Source organism: Cynocephalus volans, chromosome X (genome assembly GCF_027409185.1).
Source record: "Cynocephalus volans isolate mCynVol1 chromosome X, mCynVol1.pri, whole genome shotgun sequence".
Classification (NCBI taxonomy): domain Eukaryota; kingdom Metazoa; phylum Chordata; class Mammalia; order Dermoptera; family Cynocephalidae; genus Cynocephalus; species Cynocephalus volans.
In genome coordinates, this window is record NC_084478.1 from 36,824,816 (window position 1) to 36,839,733 (window position 14,918).

The window sequence follows — 14,918 nt, forward strand, 5'->3', positions numbered from 1 at the left end:
CATTTTTACCAAGGTTTTGAGTAATTGCCCAAACATATTTTTGTCTCTAATCTACACATGTGCATGCATACACCCCCATACACATACAGTACACAAATACAAGCATCTTTCCTTCCTTTTTCACTTTGCATATTTACCTTACAATAAATGTACCTGATTCTTATTAAAGGCTGCATAATATTGTTTAAGGCATAACACATATACTTAGTTCCCCATTGATGGATATGTCTATTTTTATTGCTTTTCTCTTACAAATTGTGCTGCAATAAACTTCACATCCTATTCTACAGGTGTGAAACATTCAATGCTATAAATAAAATGGAAGATTTGCTGCATCACATGGATGTGCTTTTCAATTTAATCGATATGGTGAGTGACTGTCAAAGTGATTATATTAATTTAAACTCCCATCAACCATTTATAAAAATGCATGTTTCCTTATGGAGTACTATCAAACTTTTTGAGTTCGACAATTCAAAAGATGAAACAGTGGATGTCATTGTTACTTTAAGGGGCAAATGCAATGATGATGTCGAGCCTTATCTTCATATGCTTAAACTCAGATGCACAGTCATGTCACTTAACAACTTAGGTACGTCCTGAGAAATGTGTTGTGAGACTATTTTGTCTTGTGGGAACATAGAGTAGACTTACACAACCCTATATGGTAAAGCCTACTACACAATCACTCAAGGTGACATCCTATGGGCAATGTAAGCAGTTAATTTTGTTTATTTAGGGGCCAACAGGAGATTAAATCAAGCACAAAAGAAAATGATGCAATCAAGGCAAGAGGTAAACACAATATGCATGAAGCTACTACCAGTGTGACACAACATACTGTTTTATAGTAAACTATTTTTTACTAGGTAGGAATATACAATAAAGATAAAAAGTATAGTATAGTAAATACATAAACCAGTAACATAGTCATTTATTATCAAGTATTATGTACTATACAAAATTGTATGTGCTATACTTTTAAAAGGCTGGTAGTGCAGCAGGTTTGTTTACACCAGCTTCACCACAAACATGTGAGTAATGTGTTGGGCTATGACGTTACCACAGCTACTGCATGACTTGGTGACAGAAATTTTTCAGCTCCTTTATGATCTTATTTGTTTCCTTTTATTTTTTCACTTTTATTAAATTGTTGGCATTTTTCTTATTGCTCTATAAGCAACATTGTTAGAATGTGGAAATCAGTCATTTGTCATTTCTTTTCGTTTTTTCACACCTTTAAACTTTTTATTTTATTGAACTTTTTATTTTAAAATTTATTTTATTAACTTTCGCCATGAGGAATATATTAATTTTAAGTAGGCAAATTGATCGGTTTTATTATTAATGTATTGCTTAGAAAAGTCTTCCTCTCTTCATTAGTATAAAATTTTATCCCATATACTCTGCTGTCTTATGGCTTTATCAAAAATATTTTCCTAATTGAAATTTACCTTGTTATTATAACAAAGCTTGGATCCAAATTATATTTCTCCAGATAAACATCCAATTGACCTAAAATTTGTTTGGAATGCTAACAATAGTAGTTATTAAAAAATCACTCTAGCTTCTCTTGCATGCTCAGTTTTTCTATGTGACATTTGAATCAGGTTATTGTAATCCAAGTGGGAAACACAAACCTTTTGTTATATTTTAAGGAATTCATTAGATGTTTATTGAGACTTTTATTCAACTAATGTGCTGAATTCTATTGATTTAGATATTTTAAACCCTTCAAATCTTACAAAAATATTATTTAAATCATCATAATTATTGTCAGTTTATTCCTATTAATTTAATTGCTTTCCCTGCTGTTATAGACATGGTACATTTTATTATATTATTAGATTATTACTGTTAAATAAAATAAACCATCTTTATATTAATTTTGTAGACAGCTATTTTACCATATTATTTTATTTTTATTTCATATTGACCAATTGACCCAATGGATTTTTGTCACCAAAAAATAGATGCTTTCTAACTACTACAGCAATTTTTGATAGAAGTGGTAATATTGAATGATTTGTCTTTAACTTTAATGGGGACACTTCAACATTTAGCATAATGCTTGCTTTTGGTTTGAGATATGCATATTTTATCACATTAAAGTATCCAATTACTTAAACTTTTTAAAATCTTTCAAAAATAAGAACTGTGATAAGCTTCTAAGTTATTTTAGAATTTATGGAGATAATCATATGATATCCTTATTTTACTTGTTAATATATTGAATTAATAAAAATCTCATTAGTAGATACATTATTAATAAAGCAAACTTATAATACTAACATAAATTTCATTTGGTGTAGTGTACTTTTTAAAGACCCCAAATTCAATTTGCTGGCAATTAATACATAATTATTTTATCAAAAATAATAAAATATCAGTTTTGGTTTTTTGAATAGATATATAGAAGTATCACACTGGTTTTAATTTCATTTCCCCAATGACTAATAATGTTGATTATCATCTCATGTGCTTTTTTGCCATTTGTGTCTCTTATTCTGTAAAATGTTAACATTTTTGTTCCTTTTTAATTGGATTTTTTTTTTTATCATTGAGTTTTGTGAATTATTTATAGATTCTATTTACCAGTCCTTCATCAGAAATATGTAGTGGGAATACTTCCTCCCAGTGGGTGGTTTTCATTTTCATTTTCTTAAGTGTCTTTAGAAGAGGAGAACTATTTTATTTTTTTTTGAACACCATTTTATCACTTTCTTTCATTTATAGGTTTGTTTTTTGTGTCATATTTAAGAAATTTCACCTAACCCAGGTGACAAAGAATTTTGCCTATGTTTTCCTCCTGTAGTTTTATAGTTTTAGTTCTTATACATAGTTATTTGTTTCATTTTTAGTTAATATTTGTATATGTTGTGAGATGTGGGTATGTTATATTTACTTATTCATTTGCATTTACATGTCTAATTGCTCCATCATCCTGTTTTGTAAAGCCTAGGCTCTCTCCATTAAATAGCATTGACACCTTTGTCAAAAATCAATTTACAAGACACTTGCAAATAGGATAGAACATTACAGCATTCTCCTTATTGTAATAGTCCCCCTCGCCTTATTGTAATAGCCTCATTCCCCTCCTCTTAAAATTATCTTTTTAAATTTCCTTTTCAATAAAATACTTCTTTAATAAGTCTGAATTTATTTTTTATTTGACAGTCAATGTTGCCGTGACTCGGACAGAGTGCTGACTATCCCTTAGACACTACTGTCTTCACTTTAGTATTCATGCCAGCTTCTGGGACATTTTGTGTCCTTTCCTGGATAGAGAAGTTAGGATTTATGATGGTAAGTTACAACTCCTAAACTAGTCCTGTTCTCTGAACATTGTCAGTTGTACCATGTTTATAAGGAGTTGCTTTTATTTTTTCTGTCAGAGTTCATTTTGGCTCTTTCTGTGAGACCTCTTCTGTTTTCTCTCGGCTTTCATAACCCAAGGATTGCATATGGGAATTTCCTCAGTTTCTTAAACCCTGCAGATTGCACAAAGGGTTCTCTAGGCTTTCCCTTTGCAGAGATTGTCAAAGAAGGGTTTCTTCAATTCTTAACCTTAGGAGATTGGCATGTGGATTCCCTTTGTTCTCTCTCTCTAGAAACTACACATAGGGGTTCCTTCAGCTATCTGATCCCTGGGATTATTTGACAGTTCCCTGAGCTTTCCAATTTTGCCCTAATTACTCATTAATCTCATGGGTAAATATCACTCTGTCAGGCACCTTACCTCCTACTCTTTCCTGCTGACTACAGGCTTAGACATTAAGGCATTGACTCAGTTCAATATTTTCAGATATGGCAAAATTTTATCAAGGCAATTGATAAAACTAGATATCAATGGCCTTTTTGGGAAACTTGAGATTTCCTCAAACTGGCTCATTTAAGACTTTTCTCTTAACATTCTCCCCTTTTCCTACTTCCTCCTTTATTTATTTATTTATTTGTTACTACCTTAGAACTTCCTTTCAGCTTTCTTGAATGCTTTGATAATGTCCATTTTCAACACCTCTACCTCCCCCGCCCCTTCAAGACCTTTCCCTTCCCACTCTGGCCTCTCAACTTCCAATAGTCCCTTGATCTTTAGCTATTCCCCCTCTGTAGGGGGACCTCTGGAGGCTCATACACACCAAGAGCAACTACCTGAGGCTGAAAATCTGATTGAAAAAAGGCTGGACATTTTATTCACTCAGAAGGTCTTCAGAGACACCCAGATGGCTGCTTGGTGTTTCCTCATTCCTTGGACCTAAATTTGGCACGCAGCTTTCATAATATTACACATCATGGCACAGCAAATATTAAAGATCTTTCCACAATTATTGATAAGGATTTTCCTGTCGTTATATTGAACAGATAACCTGAACGTGTCCTATCCAACAAAAGCACAATCCTAGCAAAAATGTAAAACTGTGGCAAGGACAAAAGGCAAATCTTTTATATCAATCAGTAAAATTTGTATTTCTGACTTTATGCCTGACATATGGCTGAAATTTTAGAATTGAAGGTATAAACTTTCTATTTGTGTCTGTCTGTGTCTGTCTGTCTGTATGTGTAATATTTTCCTACTTCCAGATGATATCACAAATTTAGAGTATAAAATCCCTTCAAGTAGCTATATTCTGATTGATTTAGAGATAAATAAATGCTTATACAGATTAAATATCTCTAATATCACCAAAAAGTCAACCAAAATGTGCTTATTCTGATAAAATTTTATTTCAACAATAATTATGTTTTGTAGTATGTTAGCTTTAAGATAGTTTTCAAGATCTTTTGTTATCATAAAACCTTAGAATTTTGCTAAAATTAAGTATGCAAGGTACGAAAGATATCTTTTCATTACAGAAAAAGTAATTTGTCCTAAAGTAAATGACAGCTTGTTACAGAATAAGAAAGAGGAAAACCTGAACAGAAAGGGAAAATGGCATAGACAAAATGGGGAAAAATTTGAATACAGCTCATGTGAAAGGAATTGAATTTTTGTGGTCAAAGCTAGCTAAGATTATATGGGTTTACTTAAAGATTTTTTTAAAAAGAAGTTTAGTATCAAATATTGTACTGACCAAAACTAGAATTTAGTTTACTCTTTGTTAAAAATGACTACTGGTTTGCTCTTAGTAAGAAGATGTAAAAAAAGTTTTTTCTTTACTTTATGAATAATCGGCCTAGAGGGCAGAGATACTGTGTTATCAGGATACTATCTTGTGCTTTATGTTGACTTAATTTGTTTTGTGCCTTGCTTATTTCACTTGACATAATGTCCTTTATGTTCTTCCATGGTGTCACAAATGACAGGACTTACTCCTTTTTTTAAGGCTGAGTAGTATTCCGTTGTCTGCATACACGATATATATATATATTTTTTTTATCCATTCATACGTTGATGGACACATAGATTGATTCCATATTTTGGCCACTGTGAATAATGCTGCAATGAACATGGGAGTGCAGAAACCTCTTCTAAATACTTATTTCATTTCTTTTGGATATATACCCACAATTGGAATTGCTGGATCATATAAGTATTAGTCAGTTTTCCATCGCTTATTACAATACATAAAACTGGGTAATATATAAAGAAACAAAATATATTTCTTACAGTTTCAGAGGCTGTAAAGTCCAAGGTCAAGGGAGCACATCTGGTGAGGGCCTCCTTCCTGGTAGACAATCTCTGCAGAGTCCTGAGGCAGTACAGAATATCACACAGTGAGGAGGCAACAGCATCCTAATGTGCTCACTTGCTTCCCCTATAAAGCCAACAGTGCCACTCCCATGATAACCCATTTATCCATTAGCCCATTAATTCATGAATGGATTAATCCCTTCATGAGGGCAGACCCCTCATCATCCAATTACCTTTTACCTCTCAATACTGCCACACTGGTTATTAAGTTTTAATGCAAGTTTTAGAGGACATTCAAACTATAGCAATATGGCAGTTCTATTTTTAATTTTTTGAGGAACCTCCATACTGTTTTCCATAATGGCTATACCAATTTACATCCCCACCAGCAGTGTACAAGGATTCTCCTTTCTCCACATATCTTTTGCATTTTAGAGAGAAGTGATTTTAATAAGTGTGAAGTGATACCTCATTGTGGTTTCAATTTGCATTTCTCTGATGATTAGTGATTTTTGACCATTTTTTTCATATACCTGTAGGCCATTTATATGTCTTCCTTTGAGAAATTTCTATCCAGGTCTTTTGCCTATTTTTTTAATTGGGTTATTTACTTTTTTGCCATTGAGTTCTCTATGTTCCTTATAAATTTTGAATATTAATCCCTTACTAAATGTAGCAAACATAAAACAGCACATTAAATGGATCATTCATCATGATCAAGTGGGATTTTTTTCTGGCATGTAAAGATGGTTCAAGATGTGCAAATCAATAAATGTGATACATCATATTAACAGAATGAAGGACAAAAACATATGAACATTCATAAAATGATTTGACAACTCAACATCTTTTTATGATAAAAATTGTAAAAGTATTAAGTACAGAAAGAATTATCTCAACAAAATAAAGGTCATATATTACAAGTCCACAGCTAACTTTGTACTCAATGGTAAAAATTTTAAAGCTTTTCCTCTAAGATAAGGAAAAAGACAGGGATGCTCACTCTCTCCACTTCTATCCAACATAGTACTAGAAATTGAAGCCACAGAAATTAGGGAAAAGAAGAAAAAGGCATCCAAATTAGAAAAGAAGTAGTTAAATTGTCTCTGTAGAAGACATAATCTTATATATAGAAAACCCTAAAGTCTGCAACTAAAAATTTTTAGAATTAATGAACAAATTCAGTTAAATTGTAGGGTACAAAATCAATGTACAAAAATCAGTACTGTTTCTAAACACTAACAACTACCAGAACAAGAAATCAAGTAAACAATCCCATTTATAATAGCTACCAAAAAAAAAAAGTATTTAGGAATAAATTTAACTGAAGAAGTGAAAGACTTTTACACTGAAAACTATAAAAGATTTATGGAAGAAATTGAAGAAGACAGAAATAAATGGAAATATATCCCATGTTCATGGACTGGAAAAATTCATATTGTTAAAATGTTCATAGTAGTCACAGCAATCTATGGATTAAATGCAATCCCTATGAAAACTCCAATGATATTTCTCAGAAAAATAGAAAAAAAATTGTAAAATTTGTATGAAATCACAAAATTCCCTGACTAGGCAAAGCAATCTTAAGCAAATAGAACAAAGCTGTAGGCATCACACTATCTGATTTCAAAATATACTACAAAGTTATGGTAATCAAAACAGCAGGGTACTGGCATAAGATCAGATTTATAAACCAATGCAGCAGAATAGAGAGGCCAGAAATAAATTCATGTATTTACAGTGAACAGATCTTTCTACAAAGTTATGAGAACACATAATCAAGAAAGAAAAATCTCTTCAAAAAACCATGTTGAGAAAACTAGATACCCACAAGCAGAAGAATGAAATTAGATCATTATCGCACCTCATATACAAAATCAACCCCATATGGATGAAAATATTAAATGTAAGACCTGAATTTGTAAACCTACTAAAAGAAAACATAGGAAAAAAGCTTTTTGACTTTGGTTGTGGCAAAGATTTTTTAAATATGACACCAAAAGCCCAGGCAACAAAAGCAAAAGTAGACAAATGGGATTTCATCAAATTAAAAAGCTTCTGTGCAACAACAAAAAAATCGATAGTGAAGAGACGTCCTACAGAATGGGAGAAAATATCTTCAAACCATAGAATATATATTTTAACATTTATCAAAGAATAAAATGAATAATATGCTCATATGCAGGTAAAATTAGGAAAATGGAAAATATTTTACAAAATTAACATTTATCAATTCATTTGTGACTCAGAAGAAAAATATAGAAAATTTGATTTGCTATCAAAATTGAATACATTTTACCATCAATACAAAATATACTTCCCAGTTTCAGAACACCTCCTCATGTTCCTGTCCCCGAGAACTATACAGGCTCATTTTAAGAATCAAAAAGTATTACTTACTGTGCAACAATATCTATAAGTCAAACATTTTGCTATGTGTACGGTCAAATATTCATCCCCATACTTCCAGATTCAGTTGTTTATTATTGTACATCATTTCATACACTGCATGCAAAATTTCTTTTCATCAAATACAAAAAAAAAAAAAAAACCACCTTCATATTTTAAGTGAGTTTATCACAATGGTTTTATTATATTTACATATACTGTATCATCATATCTGCTATATTTGGGATTTAATTTTTTCACATTATTTTTATGCCTCTTTGTTAGGCATCTGTGATAAGATATTTAGACAACACACAGTGCAAACTTGTTACCAAGTACATTTCACTTTTTTGTTTTAATCTGCAGGAATTTCTGAACTAAAATTTGTAGTCGAACTTGAGTATTGCAAGGATATTACAATTTGTATTTTCTCTAGAGTAATTTTAAATCTCTTCCTTTCATAATATTTCCCCAAATATATGTCCTTCCAATTTTTCATTTATATATTTATAAATATTTATGTTTATGAGGGTACTTCAAAAAATTCGTAGAAAATTGAATTAAAAGATAATACGAATCTTGTCATTAACTTTTTAAAGAGCCCTTGTGTGTGTGTTTGTGTGTACTTGTATGTTGTTGTTGTCATACATCATATCTCTTGTCTTACAGCACCAATTATAGCATTTGGAATAAAAGAAGATGAAAGTGTAAAAAGAAGCACAAAACCAGACTCAGCAGAAACTTGAAAGAAATACATTTTAAAATAAGCACTTATATGTTGAGAAAGTTTTTGGACTGAAAGTTTTTAATCTGCTAAGTCTACATCACCTTATTTATTTATTTTTTTTTTTACTTTTTTATTCTTATTTTTTTGATGCATACCTCACCTGAATTTTTTTAAACAAACTTTTCATTTTATTTTTTTACTTTTACTTAAATTGTTTATAATCTATTGCTCAACAATTAGTACGGTATGATAAATGCTTGTTTTCTTTGATTTTTGTGTACATCTGCTTAGACATTATGTGTCTGCATACACTTCAAACATGTACATTTTTATATGAGCTATTTTCATGTACTATAAGCATTTTTGTACTCTTGTGACATTATGGCTTATGCTTTTGGCTCTAAATTTACCTGTTTTTACACTATCAAATTTGAGTATATGCAATTCAATAAAATATTCTCAATTACTTGATATTTCTTTTTTTTAAAGATAATTTCACATTCAAATTACTTACTACATATAGTAGGCTGCCAAAAATTAATCTAAAATTTGCTGCCCGTTCCCTTGATTTACGTAGTATTGTTGTTTTACCCCAATGAATTATTTCAATGATGTCTTTGGCAGAATGTTTTACTAAATAACATGAGATTCACAGTGTTGGATAAGATGCTCCAAGAGTGACAGTACTCTGTGATGCATTTGCTGATTAAAGATGTTTAACAAACTATGTTTCGGCTGTGGTGCAACCCGCAGACATTTCTGTTGTGAGAAGCAAATGAGAACATCTCTAACAGTAGAAGGCAACATGGTGCCTATGTTTCCCAAACAATACAGCTTTTATCACTAATGCTCAGAGATCACTGAAGATGACATCCCAACTCAGCACATACAAACTCCCAGCTTTCGCAGGGCAGAATTTACAGCAAATAAGCCAATATATGAAGCACAATGGAGTAACACAAAAACTGCTATTGGGCTGTGGTAAATTACATGTTATCTCCGGTGGCTAATTGTAAGTTTGGTGCCTCTTGTTTTAATTCCAGAGATGTGCAGAAGTAGAACCCTTTATTAAGCTCATCTAACATCCATCTGCGAACATCCCAATTACATGTTGTTTGTTGGTAGAAAGTCAGGTTGAACTAAGTAAGGAACGTTCACCAGCAATGTGTCACTGGATATAAAAAGAAATGCATGCCAAAAGCATGATTCCTCTGTGCTGCATGGATTTTTTCCTTACTTTATTTCTTCACTAAATAATCAACTGCCTTAATTATGTCCTAAATATGAGTAAATTTTGATGTGAGTAAATGTTGAGTCTAAGCCAACTACTATTTTGCGATTTGAAAACTCCTTCTACTTTATAATTGCTAAGATATAAGAACTAATTCTAGTCTGCTCATTTTAGTGCCTTAAAGAGTATTTAGAATTCTTTTAAAGAATTGTAATTTTTTATTGGGCATTCAGGGTTTAACTTGCAACGCAGCAAAATGAGTAATTTCAAGTTCTGCTTCCAAAATATGTAAAAATATTTTTGAGAGTCAAAAAAGAGTACATGTTTTCCCACCCATATATTGTCTTTATCATCTGCTGAAACATTAGCCTTCTAAATGTGAAAACCTGTTGTAGTTTAAAATTTAAACCTCATTAGCTATGGAATTGTTTTGTCCAATAAAAAAGAGAACTAATATTAATGTGTTTATAGATTTATAGCAACAATGAAAATGCTTGCCAGAGAAGTAAAATTAATTAAGTATAACTCACCAAACAGATTAACTCGATGAACAGTCTTTCCAAATTGTTTCATGAATTTTAAACGAAGATTAAATTTGTCAGAATAAAATTATGTAAAGAACATAAAGTGTAGTCTATAAAGATATGTAGCACATCAAGTCGATGTAATAATATCATAAGCTCTGTTATGTTATATTGTAATTGCTTGCTCCTGTTATTATACATTTGTTGAGTGCTGTACACTTCATATAGTCTGGAGGCCTATTTGTAAACCTTATTGGGTTTTTTATATTTCTCAATTATTGGAAAATATCCATATTTATTTGATATTAGTAAAAATGATAGGAATGCATTTCCCTTGGATTTGGATTTTTAATATATGTAAGATGATATATCATCCAAGTATACTGTGAAAGAAATTTTATGTGTATGTACACGGTGCCACAGTTTGCTCATAAACAGGGAATTCAGTCAAGCTGAGGAGGAATAATATAAATGGTATCTAAGCAATGAGACAGACTAGATTATACTAACATAGGCTGAAGCCAGAACTTACTTTATCACATGAATATTTTTCCACTGGGAACTTTGGGAATATGAGATCTTATAAAGATTACATTATAAGAAAAATAAATCCTCTGCAGAGAAGATAATTTGTAGGCCTTCAAAAGTAGCAAATCAGTCTCTCCTGAGAACTGTAACTGTATTTTCTATGCATTATTTTTTCAGACAGTTTTCGATCATTGTCCTCAGTTTACTTACCTGGTAATCTCTTCATTTGTTCTTCAGTTCAACAGCTCCAGAAGCAGGCTTTCTCTGGTCTCTTTTAAATGACAAGTCTGAGTCTTCTCATTTTCACGATTCTTCATTTTTTACCTGTGAAAATAGACACAGGAGATTTGACCAGATTCCACATGAAATTTGATTCTTATAATTTCTGTGTTTTTTATTATCTGGGTCTTCTCTGAATAAAAGGGCTAGGGTTCCAGCCATTGAGTAGTTTACTTAGGACCTTAAAACATACCATAGAAGGACTATTTAAATAACTGATAAGGTTTAGTCTAAAACAAGTTAAATTGTAAGGAATTAATTACTCTGTGCAGATATGGCAAAATCCTAAATGAATACAAAACTAAATTTACTTTTTACTTTTGCAGGAGACAGAAAATAGAATGATATTTTCAGAAATATTAACCAGTTAGATTTTGAGTCATCATAACAGAAAAAGTTTCTTAATAATCTGAACTTTTTAGAAATGAGATGAGCTCTATAATAACAAGTTCAAAATTACTAGAATTGTTATAGTGGATATTATGTATCCTGCCACCAGGGATATTACTGAATATGTGATTTATGTTTGGAAAGGGAACATAAACCCTTCCCACAATTAAAATTCTGCAATTCGGCAATGCATTAATTCGTACATTCATTCATGTAACAAACATTTCTTAAGCATTTCTGAGAGGCCATGAGGAGACAGTAGTGGATAGGACATAGTCCCTGCTTTTAAAGTGTAGCAGGGGAGATAAATAAGCAAAGAGAAACTCCCAGAAAAATATGAAAACCATAATGCAAGTAAACACTAAATGGTAGGAAAGTACATGAGAAGGTATTTAACCCAGTTTGGATTTATCAGGGAAAGCTTCCTGGAGAAGGTATTGAAGGTCAAGTAGTAGATAACTTAGCCAAACAGAGAAAGACGCTGAAGAGAAAGCATACAAGTCAGAGGGAGCAGCATGAATAAAAGTTCCACAACTAATACTGCACAACCCATTTGAAAGAACACAAAATCAAACAAAACTGCATTGCTCATACACAGAACATGAGCAAGCTGTGAGAAAACACTGATGAGTGTAGTCATTTCTGTGTAGTGCTGTTAGTAAAATTACGTGTGACAAAGCTTAGCAAATAGGAGAGAAAAATCATTAGAATATTTCATAGCTGAAAAATAACTTCAAGCAGCAGGGGGCACTGAATATTAGCAGTTTGGGAATACATAACATATTTTAGTGGCACTAAGTGATCTTATATTTTTAATTTGTAATGTTTATTTAAAATTTCAATGTGAGTAGTCACTGTGTGAGTTTAGTAGTAAACCCGGATTTCACACATATTTCTGCTGTTCACAATTAGTGCTAACATCATGTGATTCATTTTATTTTATATTGTTGTAATCGAAGATAAAGACATGAAATAGAAAATAAAATTAAAATTTGAGACATTTTTAAAACTGAGCATAACCAGTGTAAAATAAGACATTTTTCATGCTTGCATAGCATGAGGGAATTAAAAATAGCAGGAAAAACAATAAATAGTATGCTGCTAATATCTGTTATGAAAAGCATCGGATGATTAAAAGGTTCAAAAGGTTCCTAGAAATTTGAGTTCTGGGTGTGGGGTCAAAAGTTAGCTTTGTGGTGGGCTGTTGGGCTGGCTCTGCTTAGAATTTTCAGGAAACATGGAAGTGGAGGGAGTCTAAGGACTCTTGTGACTATCCGTGGGTGCCCCCCGAGAGGAAAGGGGAGGATGCCACTGGAATCATCTTTATCTTTAATGCCACTATCTTTACCTTCTCCCTTATCCTCAGTACCAGACAATATTACTAACTCTTTCCCTCCCCCAATGTCTTACATCACTTCTCAGGAGATGAAGTGTATTCTTCACTGGTTTGCCAGTTGTTCAAGACCCCAGCGTGAACATTTCCTACAGCATTTGGTAGCTAAGGCAGTGCCAGGACAAATACAGCCACTCTTGAATGGTCTGGAGCAGCTTAGTGTGGCTGGGGCAAACCGACAACCCTGTATGTTTGAGTGCCAGCTATGTTTTAAGGATCAGTGATTTCAAGGCTTGGCTGAGGAGGAGAGCAATGATTTTGGCAGGCAGCTGGAAGTCAGTGAGCCAGACTTTGTGACAAAGTTTTACCAAGCAGTGGCTGCTACAGCTGTTAAAGATTGACATGCATTCAGATCAAAGATGATAAACACAACTGATGGAGCCGAGGCCATGACTCTACAGTGAGAACTCAATTCAAATGTGTCGTTTAAAGATCTGGGAGTGGTATCCCAATCAGCTGACTGAACTTGCTGACCAGCATGGTCATAGTTATTTCAACATTAACAGCATGTCAAATGGACTCCTAGGGTAAATGTTATCCATCTAAGCAATACAGGTCATCATTCTGTCTCCTAGTTTGTTTGTTTCCAAGAAATAGCAAACCCTCAAAAATGTGATGCCTTCTTTTGCAACTATAACCAAAGGGAACCTATATATTATAACCCAAGCCTACTGCTGGCCCTTGAGGGATATAAAGTAGAGGTCTTCTTTCCCAGAAACAGGAGAAAAGGACAATATAAGGTCATATTTTTATAGTTTAGCTGGATTCAGATGTCTGACTTTTCCACCCTGACCAGATTCTAGCATGATTATGTTACATCCAAACCACCAGCTTTCTTAGTGATGATTTAGTAAAATTATGGAAAATCAGGGGAGGGAGATAGTTACTCTCTCTTCCACAGTGTTTATTTGAATCCAAATAGCAATGAATTTTTTTCTAAAACATATGTGATATCCTTGGACCTGGTAGCAAGTGTTCCTATTCTGTGAGTTTGCTCTACAACAATAGGAAAACAAGTGATACTCTTGACAGGTTGAAAGGTTTATTTTTTGCACCAAAATAAATAATGGATCTTCAGGTGGAAAAAAAAAATAATTAGCTTTAGAATCCCACAAAAATGTTACAAATCGAATGCTAGGGAGATGGCCTATTTGGAAATCGCTCCCGTAAAATTATTTAACATTTTTTAAAAATTCATCATGAGAAATGCATCTATTTCCACCTATAAGTGTTTTCAATCATCAGACATCCTCCACTGAATAGAAAATTGTTTTTAAAAAAGAAAGAATGTATGCTATCAATCATTGTCTATGATCTAGTGATTAGGGGAGGTGCGAAAGGAGAGGAAGGGGTGGGAAGAAATAGGTTCAAAAGATTGTGGTAGAGGCAAGAGAATTCAAATGAAATTTTTTGCATTCTTAGTCATTAATAATAACAATACAATTTATTTATTGCCAAATACATGCCAGAATATTCTATGCTGATATTGAATATTTAAAATCTTCTCAAGTATTCAAAGTTGGCATTGTTACCTTCTTGTTACAAATGAGAAGTTGAGGTTTAGACAAGTAATATAAATTGCTCAAATTCACAGAGCTACCAATAGCCAAAGGTAAGATTCAGACCTCCTGTCTTTCTGCCTGTAAATCCTGTGGTTTTCCAATATGCCAAGCTCAGTAAAAGTAACACATGGGCATTTGTCAAGATTACCTTCCTGGTTTTATTCATTTGTCTGATGTGCTCCAAGGATCCCCAATTCCTTAACCATTTTGGATTATGTTTTCCTGACTGGAACATCTGGCAAGCAGTGCTGTTACAATTCAGTT

At 32.6% G+C, this 14,918-nt stretch overlaps 1 pseudogene; it reads left to right on the forward strand.

Annotated features, from left to right (window-relative positions):
- Positions 1-13,004: 13,004 nt before the first annotated feature.
- LOC134366676 (uncharacterized protein C14orf119 homolog) lies at positions 13,005-13,433 on the forward strand (annotated as a pseudogene).
- The last annotated feature ends 1,485 nt before the right edge of the window (positions 13,434-14,918 follow it).